Source organism: Echeneis naucrates, chromosome 6 (genome assembly GCF_900963305.1).
Source record: "Echeneis naucrates chromosome 6, fEcheNa1.1, whole genome shotgun sequence".
Classification (NCBI taxonomy): Eukaryota; Metazoa; Chordata; class Actinopteri; order Carangiformes; family Echeneidae; genus Echeneis; species Echeneis naucrates.
The window spans coordinates 1,036,092-1,054,882 of record NC_042516.1 but is presented as its reverse complement, the minus strand read 5'-3'; the positions used below and the strand labels follow the sequence as shown (position 1 = coordinate 1,054,882).

Here is an 18,791-nt window from a genome sequence, read left to right as displayed (position 1 = left end):
CTGACTGACATAGACACAGACACATTTATAAGGTTAAACCGTTGTACACTTAATTCACATATTACTGTGGGAGAGAGATGACACATAACACACACCCACAGCTTCAGCTTAGTTGTTCATAATTGCACTGGAGAAATTTCCTTCCATCCTCTAATTCTGAATGATCCCAGTCTCCAACCCCCGCTATTATGGACACGAGTGGGCTAAAATAGAATGATAAGATTCAATTATTATGTATACTGTACATGTTAAGACGTCAGTAACTGAGCAGTTAGTAAAAGGTCTAAAATTTGCAACCATTAATGAAAATAGAGTGTAACTGCTGTGGCATTTCAGAGGAAATGCAGATATATGACCGAGTGCAGAACTGTGGTGTCAGCCACCATTATTGTATGGCATTGTCTCTGCATTTAAAGGTCAGATATTGCATAGAAAGTGAGATTTCCATGTCTTCATTGATTGTAAAGCAGGTGTAGATTCTGCATTAATAAAATTACAAATCATAACCTCATGTTCTTCAACTTACAGTAGCTCTTGTCTAGCCCTTCGATTCCTACATTAAGGCCTTTGTGTTTTTCCTCATATGACTATCTTTGAAATGGCTTTAAATGTCATCAAGTAGCCCCAGAATGTTTATTCACAATCAGCACAATATCAGCTGATCACATTTGTCACTCAATAAGACATAAGACAAAAAGACTATTCACTAATAGGGGATATTAACTCATAAAACAAGTTTCTCATATGTATCTGTGCTGTATTAGAGCTAATTTGAGGTTTTCATCTTGATCAGATCAGGAGTCTCTTACTGTCCACGTGTCTATGTCATTGTCACTACAATAAACTCAGACTAATTTCTCCTCACTCTGAGATCATAAAAACAGGAGTGATCATAGAGACTTTGGCTAATCAAGTCGCTGACAGTTAGGGCTCTGAATGCAGCAACATGTTCCTGCCTACACCCCCCCCCCTCCAATGCCTGTCTCACTCTCTCTCTCTCTCTCTCTCTCTCTCTCTCTCACTCTCTCTCTCTCTCTCACTATCTCAACCCAACCGGTCGAGGCAGATGGCCGCCCCCCCTGAGCCTGGTTCTGCTCGAGGTTTCTGCCTCTTAAAGGAAGTTTTTCCTTGCCACTGTCACCAAGTGCTTGCTCATCGGGGGATCTGTTGGGTCTCTTTAAATAAATTTATAAAGAGTTTGGTCTAGACCTGCTCTATATGTAAAGTGCCTTGATGTAACTTTGTTATGATTTGGCGCTATACAAATAAATCTGATTTGATTTGATTTGATTTGATTTGAATGAATCGCTCTGATTTGCATCATCCACTGGAGCAGAAAGGTGGATCCAATGTAAAGACACAACTCAATACCTTGCCAGCTAAAATGGAGAATAAGAATCAATATATAAACACACAAAAATAAATCACCAATTATCCAGTCAACGGGTCAGACTGCATCAAATGTAACCTAACTCGTTCATTAGTGTAGGGATGGAAGTAAATGTTCACCATTGTCAGCAGGGATTTCTCTGTCCAACCCTGATGAATAAGCTGTATAACTAATGGATGGATGGATGAATGGCTGAATGGATGGATGGACAGATGAACCAGTATTTCCCTATTGGACATGTTGCCTGTATAGTACAATAAGCAGTCAGAGCCAAGTGTTCTGCCCCTGAGAGTAACAGAGACATTTTTGGCAACAATATCCAGAGTATCTGCATGACTGGACACTGCCTGGAACAAATGGAGAAATATTCTTGTTTTTTGTTTTTTTGTTTTCTCTGTGATTTTGATGAAATGACCCTCAAATCTCTAACCTTTTCAAAGAGCTTTTCTCTGAAACTGACACATCACTTAGGTTTAATTGTAAAATGGGATTTTGAGGTGAATATGTTTGCTTTAACTTCAAATCAAATCAAATCAAATCAAATCAGATTTATTTGTATAGCACCAAATCATAACAAAGTTACATCAAGGCACTTTACATATAGAGCAGGTGTAGACCAAACTCTTTATGGAGGTGTTAAAGAGACCCAACAGATCCAGCACATACAAAAAAAATACTATATTTTCCGAACAGAATATAACTGTTGATATTAGAAATTGTTGTTATATAAGAAAAACCTTCTTCAAACTCACTCAAAACATAAAACTTTTTCCACTCCACTTTCTAATATGAAAAGACCTTGCATCTGCGGTATTTGTGATTAGTCTAAAGCATCTGAAAAGGATTTAAGTTCCACTGAGGATTGCAGGGACATGCCCCACTCTCTCTTCAAAATCCTCTTTTTGTTCTTTCACTTTTATAGTTTCCTGTCAATTTCCACCACTATGTCTCAAAACAGTGTCCTCTAACTATCAAGCTAAGAAGTTGACACACTCATCGGAGTGGTGTTCAGTCATTTCCATTGGCATTAGACCATTGACTTAAACTGACGTCGACTCTGTTGAAGAGCCATAAACCTGCATTCTATCAAATGGACAAATACCACTAGCATCACTCAAATATCACTGCTAGCAAAAATTATCCAGGTTGTATTGAAATCTATGGGAAAAAAATACTACTTCTATATGGATTTATTATCCATATGATTGTTTTCCGAATGCGTTTCTGGTCTCAGTCTCCAGCTTCAAATCTTTTTCAATACAAAATCATGTTCATTTTTAAAATAATGGTCTCATTTAGAGGAATATGGACCATAAAACAGGGAATAGATTTTTATGGGCCTCCTGAGTGACTGACAGACTGTACCACCCAACCATTGTGCATCAGTCATTGCATTAGTGAGTACAGAGCAGGTCAGATCGAGCCCTGATCCCTCAATCCACTTTCTCTTCCAAATAGATTCTTCTGGTTTTAAAAAACAAGATGGCAGACACGGTAAGTGCTGCTTGACCACAATAAGCTTAAGCAGCAGCAGCAAGTCCTTTACTGATTTACTTTGACTTGGGTGTCACATTTGAGGCTACATCGAAGGTATCCTAACGTATTGTGACATTTGTTGGAGCTCTGTAAAGGTCTGAAGGGTTAGCCCATCAAACTTTCAAAGGTTTGCACTGCATTTTTATGTCTTCTGTATTGATTTTTTTTTTTTTTGTTTTTTGTTTTTTGTTTTTTAATAATGCCATTGATTAGATTAAGCTATTGTGTTGTTTTGAAGGCAGTCTTTAACTGATTGGGTGGGACTGTTTTGTTTTGAATTAAAAAACTGGCAGACTTTCTATGAAACTCATTCAACAATTTGTTGGACAACGTAAAACTCAGAGAATCTGAGAAGTAGAAATCTTTGAGATTAATACAATATTCTTCTGAGCACAGCTTTTTTGTTTTTTTAAATCAAGTTCAGATTTACCTTACTTTCCTTCCTTTAAATATGGGAATTACAGGATTCTGTGCATGCTCTTAACTCAAGGTTTGTTTAAACAGGGCCAGAGATTGGATTGGGTACATACCTGGCTTCACACAAGTATTAGAGGCTAAGAGGATAATGGAAGGACTCCTAGAAGAGCGCATCAACCCACAATTAAATGAGCTAAACCTGTTGCAGCACACATAACATACACTAAATACACTAAATATCTCCCAATGAACCATTTTTTCATGTACAATGACAACAATAGAAGAACACAACATTTTTTTACACTCATAGTTTCCCTAAATTTGGTTAAGGTGAGAAAACACTGCTGACCAATCTTTATCGTTGTTTCATTTGGTACTGCAGTGATTTGCGTTTTAGACAAGGATTGCAGCAGCAGCCTTGATGTGAATATGTGGTCTTAAATTTCACTCAGAACCATCAATCTCTGAGCTTGTCACTGGGGAGGAGTTCACAGGGTGAACTAAAACCACAAGCAAAGATAATTAGGCATAATTTGATACAGGCTTGTAGTGACCCAGCCTTGAACTAATTTTGAACACTTTTTCTGATGTCTGTTTGTGCATCAAATGAAGATCCCTCATGATTTCAGTCCAGATCTCTACTTGTTCTGACAAAATACCATCATGTAATAAACGGACTGTCAGAAGGTTGACAAGCACCTTTAAGGGAACGAACCCTGTGGTGTTTACTCCAGTGCATCATAAAATTGTATGCCTTATATTACGTCTGTCAACAACAGCTGTTGATAAGTTGTTCATTCTAATGTCCTTTGTATTATGGCCTGTAGTAGGAACGTAGTCTTCTGTGGGAACAAACAATGCTTTAGAGTTTAGTCTTGTTAAACATTAATTGATTATCATCAAATTAATTATGTTCCCTTTGTATGATTACTGGAGGCTCGAGGCTAGTATTATCTCATGTTGATGGAATTTTGGTGCTTGTGTTGCTCCAAATTAAGACCTGTCTAATAATACCTCCCTTTATTGCCTAACTGGTAATCAGCGATGTGATATTAATCATGCAGAGTAAATGGTTAAACAAAGCCGTCTATTCGATCTAACTGAGCCTTATAAGTAGCAGGTTCTTACCTTTGTTGGTGTTGCTGGACCCAGGCTGATGGAGCGCTAACTAGCTTGTTACCATGTGGATATTACACCCCTTCCACCTTTGCTGGAGCCAAACTGACTGGATGAGAAGCCCTTTAGCACCGGGGCAGAAACCGTGTGTCACTCTTTCTTCCAGCTGCCAGCTGCTGCTTCAGCTTTTGTTAGCTGTGGGTCCTTTTGAAATCATATGATACTTATGATACATAATACATTTGACATTTAACGTATGCATTTTCTGCAAATATTTTGCATGTTTGAATAAATTGTTTATTTTTTCTCCTAGATTTCTCAGCGTGCAAGTTTCTGTCAAATCATAACACAATTCTCTTTTGACCAACTCTCAATGCGAGGGAGGGGGGTGTATATGATCCAGTATGTCTGAAAATCATACTATGTGTCAACTGGTTTTAGTATAGGATACGATAAGTGTGTTTGCACTTTAAAAATACAGTAATCAGAGAAAATGTGTGCATAATATTCTAAAGGAAGGAAGGAGGAAAAAAATAAATCAGTTTTGCTCATGGTCAGAAACAAGGAAAGGAAATGTATGTGGTCCAATTTCAGAATCTGTAACATTCAAAAGTTGTAGTTTGATTTAGGATTTTATTTAATTCCCTGTAAAAATATGTCCAGTGCAGGACATATTTTTACCTTGAACAACATGCTCTTTTTCTCCTAACCCGGTAGGTTTTGTGTCTAAACCTTCTATTGTGTAAATTGTTTCATGAAATTCATTGTTAATGATTCTTGAAGGCACAACAATGTCACCCTGCTAGCAGAGACGTCTGATTAAAAAATAAGATAAGCTATTCCTTTATTTATTTATTTCAAAAAATGCTCATGTGGGTTGTCTTGAAAGCTAGCGACATACAACTCATTGTAAACATGCAGATTCTTATCATTAAGTTAGCTGCAAAGGATTTAATTAAACTGTCAGCATCTCTGCGTGACTTTTGGATTCTGCCAGCTTCCCCTGCAGACACTTTGTAAGAGCTTTGTCTAATGTAACCTCTGATAGCGTCTCTGGACTGCAGCTGCAGTTAGTCTTGGATCTTTGGGGATTTTCAGGTGGATGAGCAGGGTGAGTAAGTGCACTGTATCTTAGAGCAGAAACATCAAGGGGAGCAAGAGCAAGTCGCTCAAAAGCTGTCACTTTTCTGTATCACATCCAATCCTGTAGTGACCCAGAATAGAATTAACTGAAGAAACAACATGGATGGCTCACCAGAAAACGCTGTCCATTTCCCTTTTAAAGCCTCTATTTGTCATTTCTCTCAGAGTCAAGTTGATTTACATCAGGGATGTTTTACGTATCTCCACAGCCTGTTGTTGCTTCTGAGCATCATACAAGTAAGAGTAAAAGCTGAAATTGCCATTATTGATCGCTCAGTGGAGTGGTAGGAGTGGTAATCCAGTGTGGGCTGATGTAGATTTTTCAGACTGATGAATGATTGAATGACTGAATGATTTATGCTTTATGTGTGCATGTGTGAGTGTGTATGTGTTTGTTCATGTGTGTCAGAACTTGAGCAGAAGTTGTGTATATTTTTGCTGTTTTCCTACTGAATTTTAACTGTAGATTTAAAACATATTTCAAGCACCTTTCTCCCCAGTGATGAATATTAAAGCATTAATGCAGTGGATGCATGTTATATTTAGCCTTCAAAGCTGCTTTAGTCACCATGAAACACCGCAGACATGCTCACACTGAAAGAGGCTTATTCAAATGATGGAAAAAACTTAAGTTGACAACACAGCGCAGGAATCCAGGAGCTCTTTGATTATACGATGTAAACAAATGAAAGCAAAATCGATATTCAGGCAGTGAGAAGGGAGTCATTTCCAAAGGGTACAAAAACTACCATCATATTTGGCTCTCTTGTCTTCTTCATGGTTGAAACAAGCATGACAAGCTTGAAGAAATTATTTTGATGGATGTGTAACAATACTGCATTGGACAAGTATTTGTGTGTTTTAACCAAATAATGTATATAAGGCATTTTGCACTCTGTCAGAATCTCTGTCCCTCTAAAACAGAGATCTGAGCCAGTGAGGGGGAATTGTGAGTTGCTGCCACAGTTAGTGGAGTTCTTTAGGCCTGGTATCGTTAATCCATGTCTATGAACAAGTGTGACAATAAGCTCTGTGTCTGAACAGCAATCCTCTTAGGCAAAGCTTTGTGGGTACACTCGCCTCATGCAAATTCTAAACCCCATTAGCTTTGAGGAACTAGTCAGCGGCATTGAGATTAATGGCCAAGTGACTACTTGATTTAATAGGGTTATTTCACATCTTCCAGGGGAAAAATAAACAACAAAGTTAATGCAAGACATTTGTCACTGACGTCCTCAATCTCTCTTCTCTAAGTGGGAGAAGTTTCTGGTACGTTGAAATGTGTTACCTATTCAGCCCTGTGTTGGTGAAACAGGGTGGAAGGTTTGCAGAAGTTTAATGTATGTATACTTGGTCTTCAATTTAAAAAATAACAAATAAATAAGTTTGAGTTGTTTGAGCTCTTGAAAACCCAAGGTGGAAGGTTTTTGTGCATTGTGGTAAATTACACCATGGTCATATCTGAAAGTGTATTAGGAGATAAATGCAGCAAGGAGAGAAAGTGCTATAAAATTTTCCATAACAGGGTGAAAAAGGAAAAATCCTTATTTATCTTTTTTCCGTGCCATCAGCTTACTCCAAACTTTGCTGCAGGGGATTACTGGAAGGCTGGGTACGGCTCTGTCACCGCGAAGTGGGAGACAACACACTGTGACAACGGGGATCTGAGAGCTCTACAAACTCCTCCAACTTACAGCTAAGGAGGAATGACTCGCCCAAAGTTGAGCAGGAGCATTTAAATACTTCCTTGCGACCTTTAATCCCCCAATCAAATTAAAAAAAAAAAAAAAAAAACACCCTTCCCGCTGCTGCAGAATACAAGCAAACCTTCTGAAACCTGTGTGCCTGCTCAGCTCCCAGCATGCACTGCAAACAGCTTTCTGGGAGATCTGACAGTACGCAGAGCTGGCTGATTACCTAAACAGGCGAAATAAGTGTCATCTTTCACTGAAAGGTTTAGTGGAGGAGAACTTCAGCTAAGGGTCATAATATTGAAGTGCTTCACCTGCCTGGAACAGTTTGAATGTGTGAAGTGACTTCAAAACAAAAATGGCAGAAGTTAATGAAGTAAACAAATAGGGTCATCAATACACAGCACATTTTGTTGTTGTTGTTGTTGTTCTCCATTAAGATAAGCAGAATCAAGCAGCATCCTGTGTGGATGAAACATGAGACTCCAACAGCCCGTGAGTCCCCATAGACTCCCAAAATGTCAAACTTTCCAGCAGAAATAAACATATTTACTGCTTTGGTCTCAAAATAATTTCCTCCTTCACAACAACTGATCAGGACTGAACTTTCATGTGGCATGTCAGGGTTTAATCAAGGATTAAAATTATGTATAAAGGGATTCCATAAAGGGACAATCCAGCCAATATTTGGACAGATATTTAAGTCGACTTACTGTCAATAGTCAGGAGGAACCTCTGCTTCACCTTTCATGGTTTTTTGCTGGCATTTCAACCATTACATTAACGGCATGCAAAAATATCAGGCTTTAAACTACATGATGATTGTCAACTGGCTCTCACTATTGTAAGGTTTTAGCATGCAGAACAGTTTGTTTCAGAAGATTCCACTGGAATTCACTCAGTGACCACACCTTTGCTTTCTTTCTTTTATTTTGAAATTTGCCATGGTCAGTAATCAGGTGCAAAACCTTCAAACACAAATACAGACAGGATTTCAAGAAGACAATATTAATTCAAACATACAATGGTCTTAAAATTATGGCTTTTAACCCGACAATCTTCACAGCTTTAAATGCTCCTTTAAATACACACATATCACATCTGTTATCCAACAATTTCCAGCTCAAATAATTCTCAAACTTGTATCCAAACCCCATGATTTCTTAAATACACCACACCCCAACTTGAGGCACATGAAGTGAATGCAACCTCGCCGGCTCCTTCTTCCTTGTTATAACTAACTTCAATTCTTGCTTGAAAGTACTTGCTGAAACTGAATGCCACACATAATCAAATGAAAAATATTGTTGTCATACATATGCAAATAATTTTCAAATGATATTTCTTATTTCAACCCTGGGGAGCTCATTGGAGAGTCTCTGCTACCAAATATCTTCTTCTGTAGAACGACATATGCTGTTATTTCATGTTGAATAAGAGAATTTAATTTGAGCCCATCTGTCCGTGTCACTGGATACTGCAATTCTAGCACAAAACTTTAAAAGAGATTTCAAACATTACCAGCAAAAATGTTACAAGGCTAAAGCGTCCCAACAGAAAATAGTTTGTTCCATTCCAAAGGCTTCTTCAAATGTGGCTGAGAAATGCAGCCAATGATCTGTTTAGTGGTGACAATGTTGCATAGTGCTCTCTGTCCCTCTCTTATCATTGCAGAGCCTGCTCTCTCCCACTTCTCTCACAGATATGTTTCCCTTTGCTATCCCCCGCTCATCCCTTCACTCTCAAACACAGCTTCACTTTTTGTTCACATTTCCTCTCAAAAAGTCTTTGCTTTCCCCTGCAGATTCCCCTCAGACTCCAACTCCACCGTGGATAATGTTCTTTAGCTCCTTTATTAAGTTCAATTTTCTCTTCCTGGCATTAGTTGATTCGGACTTATAGATTCATGAAATTATGATAGATGTATAAAAGTAAACTTGTACAGTTCTTGCTGAGAAGCTGCATGTCCTTTTTTCTCCTGTTAATGGCAGTTGCAAAAATAACTCGAAGATTGGTGCTGTTGCTTTGCCTACAATTTACTGTTGACAAAGTAGCTGAGAGAGTTCTGAGGTTAAAAAAAGAAAAGGGTAAGGGTAAGGGAAAAAAATGTTGAACTATTGTGCATTCCATTGATCATTTGTTCAATTGCTGTCCACCACTATCAGGCGTTTTACTTGTTTGAGTTTCCCTTTGATTGACTGAAAAAGGTCATTATGTTACATGTTTAACTTGGATTACAACCTAGTCATGTCCCTTTAACTGGCAAAGCCCTTTTATTCAAACTTCTGAGCAGCTCTCAGATAACAAAAACTGGCAAAGACAAACGAATGCAAAATAAGATAAGGAATTATCAATACAGAAACAAGCACAACAGCACACAGAGACATGATGGCTGAGATGAGGCATGTGGGTGGTGGGTGGTGAAAGCGATGACAGTCAGTGATAACAGTTTAGTTCCTCAATCTGTGGCTGTTTATGTCTGTTTTAAATAACAGAGAGAGGTAACGGCTATGATATGTCAGGCTCTCTCACCCAAACATTTTTCTGGAACTAGAGAAGAATAATCTCTCACCACAACGTCTTTAATACTGTGGAGTCTTGCTGATTTCTATCTTGTGAATAGAGTGAAAATTGAAGGCAGGGGTTATTGTTTTTCAGTTGGTGGCCATCACCCATCACACAAAAATATCTATACGCACACATTGCTCGCTGGTCATGCATTTATGTTTTTATATATATATATTAATTAAGTTTCCTTAGAGGGTGGAATCAGAAGAAAGCCCAGTGGAGTACATCAGCATCATCTGAAATCAGCTCAGAAAAGAAAGGAACTTCATTAACAAGAAGAAATAAGTCTAATAATTCAGAGAGTAACATTCTTTAGGTGAGTGAAATGTGCCATAGTAGAAATGAGAATTCATACATGTCTCATGGCTCCATGTATGAGCCAGCGACTTAGTTGACTAATACGATCGCTGCAGAGTTTCCTTTTCACATAAATTGATGATGATTGATGATTTTGGCAGAAGATTTGGTTAAACAATTGCAGTTGTAGCCTGAAAGTTAAGATTTCATCTTAATGGAATGTCTTTCATTCACTGTTCTGTTGTCACAACAGCAGAAAGACAAATCTAAAAATTACAGGTTTACTGGAGAGCTGAACCAGCTGATGGAAGGCTGAAAAATAATATAGCATGATTATAACAGTTGATTCCAACAGTTTTTATCTTAATCCTCAATTTTGTAAATTGAACATAAAGGGACCCTATCAGCCTATCCTATCAGGTGTTGTTATTACCCCATTGAGACAAAGTTTAAATTTCATCTTTACTGGACATAGGGATAATATGAAAGCTTGAATAAACCTACAAAGATTGAGTTAACTTAAAATGGTCAATCATAAAGAATTTGACTAGGTCAATCATTTCCTGTACCCTATGACTTTTACCATCGTAACTATGATTTGGTTACTTCATATTTCAAGTTGTCTGTCAGGGCTGGATGTACATTTAATAAGAAAGCTTTGAGTCTTGTGGAGACACCCAGTTATTCAGTCTGCACACAGACTCTTTTGGTTTGGTCCTACTCAACATTACAGAGATGCCATTCATCCAGCTGCTGACTGGCAATCAATGGCACTGCCATGGAGCCACTTTTGGCTGTGATTTATACAACCTATTAGCTTCCTGCATCTGGACTCTGTGTTTTGGAAAGGAAGAAGGGCAGCATCGACCAATTTGTCTATATTGATCTGGACTAGACTGAAAACTCTAAATCTCTCACCACTGTAACTCCATTACTCACAGAGACACACACATCAGCTAAGGCTCTGAAAACAGCTTACTTGTTTTGATGCTGTGGCTCGTTGGTGTTGTTGAGTGTTGTTGGTGATGCTTGCAACTGTGAAACTACGTCGCCCACACGACACATTTGGGTAGGACACAATCGACCACGCAGTCAAAAGCATCATGGGTGTCAGCAGCAGTTTACGGAGCTCGAGACATGACGTGGGGGAGAAAAAGATATAATGTGTGTGCGAAATACAAATTTGTTACCTCAAAATACCAATTTGTGGCCACGAAATAAATCTAACATGTCATGAGGAGCCTTTCTAACAATTTAGTGTGACTCTATTACTGTCACATATTTTATGCTGACTTTATGGGCTCATCAGACAAAAATTAAAGAAACAACAGCACCATTTTCCAACAAGCTAAGTGCTTTTAAACTTTTAAACTACACGTAAAGTAAGCTGTAACTAACTCAGTGACTGGCTTATGCTTTGCACATCAGTTATTCTGGCTTTATAAGAACATTTTGTTGGTTTCCAGGGCGTGAAAAATCACTTTGATTTCTTATATGAAATTTGATATCTATCCTGGTGTCCAAGTCATACCTCTGCCAGTGAAGCGACCTGACTCTTGTTAAATGCCTCTCGTTAATGAATCGTTGCAATGCCAGGCTTTTCAGAATGTCTTTGTAGCTCATCCCCAGACTAAAATAAAACTCATTCTATCCCTGTCTATTTAGTTACCCAGCTGTCCAGTAATGATATTAATATCATTAATTAACAATTAGTATTTTGTGGGAACAAATTAGTATTTCATGCATACGTTATATCCTTTTTTCTCCCATGTCATGTCTGGGGCTCTATAGCAGTTTAATCAATTAAGCCCATTGAATGTACGTCGGTTGTCCAGCCTGGTGTAGAAAGCGCTTTGCAAACATTAAATTGTTGAAGTCAATGTAGTTGATTTTAAGTGAACTTTCCATCATATACAACCCCTGTTTATATAAACTCACAAGGAAAACATTCACACACTTAACATCCAGTCCAAGGTCAGAGTCCTACAGTAGTGGTATGTTTTGCATAAATGCAGATTTTTTTTTTTACTACACAATCCCTATCTGTGTACATGTGGACCAAGACACAACATTATTCCTAACATTCCTCTTGTCTTTATTTGCATTTATTTTCTTTCTTTGTAAGGCTCTAGGGAAAGTCAGCAAGGGCAGCACAGCTCATTGTATTTAGCGATTCAATAAAAGGCAAAGAAAACAATATAATTATCACTGCAATGTCTAAGGGACTTCAGTTTTCTTCATTAATTACTTTTTTATAATCAATAAGACACAAATCAAAAGTTTCTTCTGAAATTCACATCACTCACTCTTGTATACTCTTTTCTCTGTATTCAGTAAGCTTCATGTTGAGATCAGCTAAAATGGGAAATTATTTACATCAAAATTTGTTGGCAAACACAAATCACACAAACATTCATCCATCAAGCCAATAAACAATACAAAAATACTAAAAATAAATAACAAAAAAGTTAAAACCTTGCTTCAAAAAACCAAAATAACATTGTACTTGAAAATATTTTATATTGCTGTTCAAACATCATCAGAGTCAAGATAAAGTTCTCCTTTACTAACAAATTTTTAATTCATGATTTTTATTCATTCAACTGCTTATCTGTCAGGGTTGCAGGGTCTGGAGCTAATCCCAGCTAATTGTCATTTTCATCCATTTAGCTAAAAATGAAAATGTACTTAAAACAGCTTGCACAGTCAATAGAGGTCATTTGGCAGCAAACATGCACAATACGTGTAGGGATTAGCCAGCTAGCGCCTGTGCTAGCTTTGCTATCCTCATGAGAGTCTCGCTGACATTTAAAGTAGTGTAGACAGGACACTTGGCTTTTTCACAGCCTGATAACCTGACTGCTCGCCATTCTTCCTTCATATTTCAGCATTTGCTTTAGTGAGGATCACAACGGAGAGTTCCTTTCCAAAACTACCGGAGCAACCAATCATTATTAATCCCCCAAGGTTAAGACAAAAAGAAGAAGGGAATGAAGGTCGATGGGTAGAGACTGAGGAATGATTGTAGTCATAGAAGAGTCTGTGTGTGTCTTCAGGAAGTGGCGGGGTTGGGGGGCAGAGCTTTGATGTGGTTGTGACTGGGAACCTTCTCTGACACTGAGCCAGGCGGACACACCCCTGGACTCTGATCTCTTGAAAGAACTATCTAAACCTCACTCTTTCTTCATACATACTACCTCTGCACGTGCAAACACAAACACACAAACACACACGCAGAGATCAACCTTGACATAAATCTGCTCTTTCTCCTACTGAACTGGCATCCTTCCATGTGGTCAAGAATGAAGCCCTGTGCAGATGGGCACAAAGTCACTGCTCGAGATATTTACATTGTAGCTGCATTCATTACGTCACCGTTCTCCTATTTCTCTTCCTCTCATACTCTCTTCTCTATTCTTTCCTCCTGCACTCACCTTGTTGGCGTTCTGCTCTCACTCTGAGAGGGTGTTTTCTTTTTTTGTATCCCTTCATCTGTCTGACAGAGAATTTCTTGGCACGATCTGCCTGTCAGTTGGTTTGTCCAGTGGCATTATTAGCATATCTGTCTTTGTTTTGTCTCCACAAAAGCATTTTCCAGTCATATTTGTCTGGGGTGATATTCAAATTTGGTTTCCCTGTGTTTGGAATTTTTGCATAAGCATGTGAAACACAACACTATGTGATCTCTCAGGCTCTGCTGCATTTTCCCTTTTTGCTTAGTTCTATTCATTTAAATCTTCTGTGCCTGTTTGACCCAAGCATTTCAATAAAATTCAATAAAAATGAAAGTAACTGCCGCAAAAAATATAGCAAGAAATAAAACTTTGCTGCTGTGACAGGGAATGACTGCATAATGTCTTTGTTGTGCCTTAGTGAGTGCTTGTGTGTTGGCTGTTACAGTAGTTGAAGGATGGTGTGATGCTGCGGGTGGTTCATTCAGTGACTGTTTTGAAGAGTGTGACTAAAGGTTAGAGGATGGAAACGAGTTAAAATGAGACATCAGCGGATACAGATTATCACACAAACTTTAAGGTTGACTGTACGACACAGAAGATCACTTATATGTGTGGTTATGTGTCTCTGACAGAGAGTCACCTGCTGTTTTATTGCATCTCTGAGTGACTGCAGTCTCAGGCTAACATGAGGAAATTCTTCTATGAACCAACACTAGCGGCAACCCACTGTGACGCACAACACAGCACCTTGTGCAACTTTTCTCCTCAATGTTTCTTGCATTTTCTAAATGTTCATACAAAAGCTCCTAGTCACATTCACTGAACTCCCTAAGCCTGACAATTACGCAAACTTTAGGTTTTATCGATTAAGTTTTGAAATTAAGACAAGAAATGAATCATATCCCAGCATGCAGCACAGGTGCTGGCCACACTGCAGCCCAGCCCCATTCATCCCTTTTTCCCCCTTCACACCCACACACTCACTGAGTATCCTCTGGATCAGCACACCCCTTATTAACCCCTTATTGACTGACTTGACTGACTCCTGGACTAATTGACTGTCCCCCGTTTCTTTTGGACCGTGTTGAACACGGTGGTGTGTGAAGAGGAGGTTCACTATTTCAAATCAAGTCGTTTTGAGTTGGGGTATTTTGGTTGTTGTTTTTGCTGAGTTTGGATTAGGATGTTTTCTTTTGATTTAACTGTCAGTTGAATTAGTGGAACAAAAGCAGTCTTTGTCTGGTTGGATCCAAAGAACTTACGGACTGGTGCACCAGCTTTTAACTTCTATCTCATGTAAAGCAGAAGCTAAGATAACATAAAGCTAGCTTTGTGAAGTGACAACTTTACAAAAACTGGTGTTGTTTACATTGTTTATAATTTGGTTTATTACAAATTTCTATTTAATATATTTTTGTATGGCCACTCTTTTTGTTTAATTTATTTATTTATTCATTTTCTTTACTTCAATACATGGTACCTATTAAGCACACTTCAGACTCAGGCTTCCTTTGATATTGCCTCATTATAATTTCTCCTTCTTAGATGAATCTGGCATTCTTCTGGTTCTATAAGTTATATCTACACATCTAGCGTATGCCGCACAAGCATATCCACACTGAGGTTGTATGAGAGGAACAGGAAAAGGCTGGAGAAATTGGCCACGACTGGGAGTTTGGTCCTGGACTGTACCCTGGAGTCTGTGAAGGACGTGGGAGTAAGAAGGATACAGGCCAAGCTGACAGCCATCATGGACAACCACACTCACCCAGTGCATTAGGAGCTCCTTTAGCAGTAAACTGCTCCACCTCACTGCATGAAGCAGCATTTGTCACCAAGCTATCCATTAAAGAAACAGACAACAGTATGCTCTTGAAATTGGTGGCCGTCTTTGACTTGACACCTTTAACTTATCAAATCACAAGATAGTTTACAAAGAACTTGTTTTAAGGCCAACCAGAAGTACTTCGCCATAACCCCTGAACTCCTGCTACTGTCACCTGAGCTATAAAATGCAACAGCACCTCCTTAAATTCGTAATGAAGCACAACCGGACCACTATTGGCAGTGGCCCCTAATGAAATGAAGGGGTTCCTCTGCAGCATAATGTGAAATGCGGTGCTGAAGCCTCTAGAAATAGTTGGGCTAAGCTGTCTTAGCTGACACTCCGCAACGTTGGCTTGAGTTCGGGAACACAACAAAGTCTTTATCTCCTCAGCCCTTTCAAGGTGCAGCTGGAAGGGAGAAATTGGCTTCTTCTATGATTTTTTATTTTTTATTTTTTTTTAATTTTCCAGATGGTGGCCTATGGTTCACAATAGAAAATTGTGCAGATGGGTAAAAAGTAGCAGAGATTCACCTCCAGCTCAGAGGCTTTGATTCCCTGCCAGAAAGTGGTGTATTGCTTGCTTGCTTGCTTTTCCTCAGTGTGTGCCGAGAGGGGAGCTGAGCAACAAATCTTTATTCTCCACATAGAGGTATGTTGGCTGTCATGGGAAAAGTCCTTTCAGGTCTATGTGAGCTTTTAGAATTGAAGTTAAACATCAAGCTTAAGGGCAGGATTGAGCAGTCTATGAGCAGCCTACCCTGTGACATGAGACTTCAGGAACATATTCCCAGTGGAAAACGTCAGGTGCACTCTTTTCTGATCATTTTCAGGCGTTAGAAAAGAGGTTTGACTGCTGTTTTCCACATGGAGCTGACTGAGAATGCCCTGAATATTCATTCATAGCCAACTATACTGTTGAGCAACATCTTTGTTTTAGTATTTACCGTTGTGACTTGGCATCCTCTACTCCACTATGCATGAGGAGCAACTAGGGTGACCAGGTGTCCCGCTTTGTGTGGGACTGCAAAGCATTTTTATTCTTTTTTCTGTGTCCCACATTTGGAGACAATGTCCCGCATTTTGATTGTCTCTAGTTTTCAAAAGACAGACTTTTTCTCAAATCTGGCTTTTATCCAATGACTGTGAAGGAAGCAGGGAAAGGCTGTCATCACGGGGATGGGGACAGCAGCAGAGTGTGGACTGATGGATGGAGATGTACCAGTCCAACTCTAGGCACTGCTAAAGCAGCGCCTTCACTTCACTCTGGAAAAAACAGTGCCACCTCTCGCATGTGCATGGTGTGGGGCCCTGTGTGTGTGTTTGTCTGTCTCTTCCATTTCCTCTTTTGTAATTTGTTACTGGATTAAACTGGGTTTTTGAATTATTTTTGTTGAATATTTAATGAGTAATATCATTGTTTAATTTTTAGTAAATACATACAAATGCTTACACAGTAATAAGATAGATAACAGTTAAACATTAATTGGACTTAGTGGACTTGTATGGTACAGATCTGATGTGGATCTTCTTCATTATTAACCCTTTGTGGCTCTTTTTTTTTTTTTTCACAGAGCTACCAAACTTAACCACAGAATTAAAATGTACTCACTGTTTGGTTTTAGAAATTGTGTAAGTTTCGTGATATTAGACCTCTCCTTTGCAATACCTTCAAGACTCAACCTTTGGAGGTCAAAAGTAAACTGGACTGCTCCCTAAACGTGAATGGCATTTATCGAGGGACTGGCCCACACTGCAGGACTGAAAGGCTTAAGAGATCCTACATATCTCAGCTCAAAGCTCAAAGAAAGTGATTCATGTCCTGAACTAATTAAATTTTTATTGTTCATGATTGACTAATATCATCACTACTAATGAGCTGGTGGACACCTGGATTTACCTTAGGGAGTAAATAAGGAAAATACACTACCAGCCAAAATTTGGACACACTTTCGTATTCATTTGAATGAAAAAGAGTGTCCAAACTTTTGACTGATAGTGTATATGTAAAGACATAATACAAGTGGCCAATCAACACATTGCAAAGCCCAAAAACTGCATTGCCCAGGTGCCAATTATTCATGGACAATACTCTCAATAAACGTGTCAGTGCTTTTCTCTCATCTATTTTTGCTGGCTAACAATTCCTGAACAGGAATTCCTTTCTCAGTAGGATTTCCTGCTGACAGTAATGTTCATCAAATGCAGTTCAATCTATGCAGGAAACCGTCGACTTGAAAACAGACCAAATATTTCTCAAAAAACACAATTTTGTCATCTCAGGCTCAGATCAATAAACTCGTGCTGATATTAACTTCGATGCATCAGTCAGTGTACACAGAACTGATTCTAGATTCGATTTATTTCTGCCCATCAAACACTGACATAATCGTTTGACTCTCGTCTGCTTGGAGAGGCTTAATTCACGTTTTCATAAGACTTATAAGTGACACCCTTTGGCCTTTCATGTACCAGATCATCCTGCTAGTTGGTGATTAATGAACCACTTCCATCTCCTGCACCATGAACTGTAGCCTGGACTTAATTAAAAGTGGGCCTTTTACCGGCAATCCTAAATTACTTTTCAAACCTGTGACACTTAAAGAAAGAACTAAAAAGAATAAATTGGTTTTTCACCAATTAATAATTCACAAATGAAAAGGAATAACAATTGCAGGGCCATGTTCTGCATCCACACTGTGCTTTGATAAAGCTGGCAGCACCACCCTGGCCATCCCAGGGTGGTGCTGGGTGAGTGATTCATGCTGTCTGCTCTGCTTGTGTTTTTCAGGTTATTACATTGTGCCTCAGTGCTCCTGCCCAGTCTGATCCCTGAACTGAGCATCTGGGTTCCAGTAGGAGAGACCTTTCCTGCCACAACATCTCTACTCCATCATCTCTGGCTCTGTTTACATGTGTTTCAGTGTGGGATGGAGGCCTTCCTCAGCATACCAAATTGTTAAGAGGTCACCCCAGCCTGGAGCCTCTCATGTAATCATCATTGTGCTTCTTTTTTTGTGCATATCGTGGCTGTTTTCTGTGACTTGGGTGTTTTTTGCATCAATGCTGAAGTCACAAATGTGTGTTTAGTTATCACAACAGAGGCACAGAGGGGGTAAGTCACACAAACAGCAGCAGCTCCTAACTGTGGTATTTTTCTTTGGTAAAACCAATGAAGATGGAGTAGAAGCTTCAGAGTGAGACAAGGCAGCTCGAGCTTTATTGTATGCTGTTTCTTTTGTGTATTTTTACTTGAATAGACCTCATATTTATCAGCTTGTTGTGTAATTTAATCAGTGATATATTATACTGTTTATTGACTAGTAAATATTGTTTGACAAAATATATCTTCC

General features: G+C 38.9%; 1 protein-coding gene across 1 annotated transcript in view; it reads left to right on the top strand.

Moving 5' to 3' along the window:
* tsnare1 (T-SNARE Domain Containing 1) overlaps positions 1–18,546 on the top strand; it is a 186,085-nt gene extending 167,539 nt beyond the window's left edge. The window contains exon 12 of the mRNA XM_029505222.1: positions 18,230–18,546. The gene's annotated coding sequence lies outside the window, so the exon portion shown is untranslated. The remainder of the gene's footprint in view (positions 1–18,229) is intronic.
* Positions 18,547–18,791: the final 245 nt, after the last annotated feature.